This window comes from Octopus bimaculoides, chromosome 3 (assembly GCF_001194135.2).
Source record: "Octopus bimaculoides isolate UCB-OBI-ISO-001 chromosome 3, ASM119413v2, whole genome shotgun sequence".
Lineage (NCBI taxonomy): Eukaryota > Metazoa > Mollusca > Cephalopoda > Octopoda > Octopodidae > Octopus > Octopus bimaculoides.
Window position 1 is genome coordinate 97,330,011 of NC_068983.1, and position 3,710 is coordinate 97,333,720.

At 37.8% G+C, this 3,710-nt stretch overlaps 1 protein-coding gene across 2 annotated transcripts in view; it reads left to right on the forward strand.

Moving 5' to 3' along the window:
* The window catches only part of LOC106873764 (uncharacterized), a 20,301-nt gene extending 17,120 nt beyond the window's left edge, over positions 1-3,181 (forward strand). For both annotated transcript variants that reach the window (XM_014921266.1, XM_014921265.1), the window contains one exon: positions 3,070-3,181. The gene's annotated coding sequence lies outside the window, so the exon portion shown is untranslated. The remainder of the gene's footprint in view (positions 1-3,069) is intronic.
* The last annotated feature ends 529 nt before the right edge of the window (positions 3,182-3,710 follow it).

Consider the following 3,710-nt stretch of genomic DNA (forward strand, 5'->3'; position numbering starts at 1 on the left):
TATATGATATATCGTTGCTATTATGCAAAAGTGTCGTAAGAACAAAGATTGCTTTTTCAGAAAACGAAAAGATAGTTCCACTATTCCATAGCAAACCGCTGTACTACATTTTGACAAATTTTGATATCTTGGCATCTGAAGCAGCTGGAGATACGATAGTTTGACCAAAAGAACCGCTTATTGCAAGCAAACATAAATATAGAAAATAACGCATTTAAATAGCAACGATATATATATAAACCCGTGTTTGTGTGTGTGTGTGTGTGTGTTCCTCTCACGGACACAGCTATCAAACCACATCATTTTGGCATTGATAAAATAAGTACCAAGTGATGACTGGGGAGGGAAGGATCAATGTAATCGACTTAGCCTCTATCCCTGAAACTTCCGGCCTCGTGCCAAACCTTGAAACCCATATTTGTATTTCCTAGATTGCTTCTTTTTTTGTGTGTGTGTTTGTGTATTACTCGAAATTGCTGGACCTCAACCGAGTTTCGATATACATGAGATAGCATTTAAAAGCTTAATCATTTTACTCGAATAACTTCTCGCTCTGATGGTTAATACGTCTCTGGAATAAGAATAACGTACAAAATATTTTTTATAAATAGTAGAAAGTTGACTCACTCATTTGGCGATCGGTCATAAATTTCACTTCTGTCGTTTTGCATTTAGTATCATTTTATTTGTGGCCGGCGAAATTTTGTGACAGCGTTTTGCTATACGCTTGAAACATCTTACGTAGTTATCCCTTGTCGTTGTTGTTATTATACACACATCCGCGTACCCACTTAAACATACACACATTCATATTTATATGTTGAGACCCCCTTTGGTCATGACTGACCATGGGATTGCACCTAGAAAGTTACCCTCCCAGGTACAAGACCGTGCAAGTTTGTTTATGGAAGACCAGCAGTCGCCCATGCATACCGGCCTCTCCGCGCCACCAGTGTTATCCAAGGGAAAGGCAAAGGCCGATACAGCTTGGCACCTGTGAACTGGAGCAACGTGAAATAAAGTATCTTGCTCAAGAACACAAAACGCAGCCCGGTCCGGGATTCGAACTCACAACCTCACGAACGCAAGCTCGACGCTCTAACAACTGAGCCATGCGCCTTCACCATATTTATATACATATATGATGATAAATACTTGTATATATATATATATATATATATATATATACATACATATATATATACATATGTATATATATATACATCCATATAGTTATACTATATGAATATTATAACCTATTTTATCAACCTACAACCTTAAAGTACCAGTCAAGTACATAACCGATGACAATTGCAAACAATTACCTGCTGTACCAATACACACACACACACACACACACACACACACAAACACACATTCTTTTATTCTTTGACTTCAATCCTTAGCCTGTGGCCATGCTGGGGCACCACTTCGAAGAAATTCTGGTCGGCACTACTGATTTTTTTTACCTGCTAGAAATAACGACACTACTGATTTTTAAAAAAATCCTGTTATCCTGTTAAAAATCATGTTCCTCTTTTACGAGGAAATAAACACAACACCGGTTGTCAAACCGTGGTGGCGGGCTGGACAAACATGGGCACAAAGACACACAAACACACTGACACTACACACATAGACATATACATGTATATATATATATGTGTGCGTGTGTGTGTGTGTGTGTGTGTGTGTAGATGGGGAGGGGAAAATAAACGACGGGATTCCTTCAATTTACGTCTACTAAATCTCCACTCACAAGGCTTTGGTCAGCTCGAGGCTATAGAAGAAGACACTTGCCAAAGATACCATGTAGTATGACTAAATTTAGAACCGTGTGGTTGAGAAGCAAGCTTCTGACTAGACAGTTACACCTGTGTCTGTATATATATATATATAAACAAAATGGGCTACGAGGCCAGTTGCATGTATATAAATTATATAGACAGGCAGATACAGGAACATCCAATACTGTACCATATAAATTCTTGATTCATTAAAAATTATCTCTGCCTCTAAATGATTTATCATAATGACCCAAACTCGCTCCTCTGTGTGTGGGTGCGCGTCTGTGTGGATGTATAACTCCACTGTGATAAACAAAGATATTTTGCTGTTTTGCTTCTGATTTTGTTAATTTACATACTTTTCTGGCAATTATCACCACACCAAATTTCATATATAACAAGAGCGCAAACCTCTACCAAGGCAACACCGACATCCTCCCAACGATTAGGCAGAGATAATTTTTAAAATAAGAATATCTGAAATAAACTCGAACGCTCTCTCAAACAAGAAAAATAAAAATGAACCCGGCCGCTCTCAAAAATTAAGTAAAAAAAAAATCTGGAAAAGTAATCCATATTCTTTGTCCGTACCCGATCAATCACCAAAATCTAATCAGTTCATGCCAGTCCGAGGCCAAACATCCCATCAAGCGGTTATTAAGATATCTTGTCCACGGACAAACAAACGCGATTGAAAACAATACCTCCGCCTTCGCTAAGGTGGAGGTAATAATAAAAGCGAAATTTTGTCTGTCCGTCTGAGATTCTTGATCGATACCTTTTTGGAATCAGGATGATCCCGGGATTGGAAATCTGGCCATCATCAGGTTCTTGAACATCCAGCATTGGGATTTCATTTAAAAGCACTTGGGTTGTTATTTCTAGCAGGTAAAGCTTGGCTGATTCACGCCATCTAGGTGGTGCTTGTCAGGTGACGTCAGATATCAATGGAGAGACAAATGACTTTTGCTTCGTTGGCATAAGAACTTTGGGACAAATTGGCCGACAGTTGGAATTTAACTTGGGACTAGAACGATAGAATGATTGCATTACAGAATTAATTTTCATCCATCCTTAACCTCTGTTTAAACACGACCAAGGCATATTGACATTACAGACGTATTATACTAATGCTATTTATAACCACTTAGTTTTGGGCCGGAGGCTCAGTTAACTGGAACTAGCCCAAAAGTCCGCACGGTGTACGGCTTTTAAGCTAGTATAGAATAAACGTTTTGCTTTCATTATAAAATAAATTCTAATTTTTTTTCTTTTTCTTTAGTGACGTCTAGAAACAGTTTAATATATTGAAGAAATATTAGAGGATGAAGAAGAGCATAAAGCAGACAGCAGAGATGACAATGAAACTAATAACTATAACTGCAACAAACTGACTTGGATTTCCTTTTTTTCATTTTGCATTTTATTGTTCTCAGCTTTTTACTTAACACTTTGATATACGCACGTACGTGTGTGTGTGTGTGTGTGTATGTATGTGTGTGTGTGTGTGTGTGTGGCGCCCCAGCTTGGCCGCAGTTTAATGACTGAAATATGTAAGAAAGTAATACATATATATATATATTACTCAAGTACATATGTAATGAAGTACGTGTGTACCTACATACACATACACACATTCACACCTGCATGCGCGCATGGTACGTACTCATTATATGTGTGAGTGCATGTGTCTGTATAGGCACGAATATATGTAAATACATTTGAGATAAACATGTGCATGCGTGTGTGTATACACACACCCATATATGTATACGCACACACATTTATATACATATACGCATACACATGTTTATCACAGATGTATTTACATATATTCGTGCCTATACAGACACACGCACTTACATATAATGAGTACGTACTATGCGTGCATGTAGGTATGTATGTGTATGTTGGTACAAATGT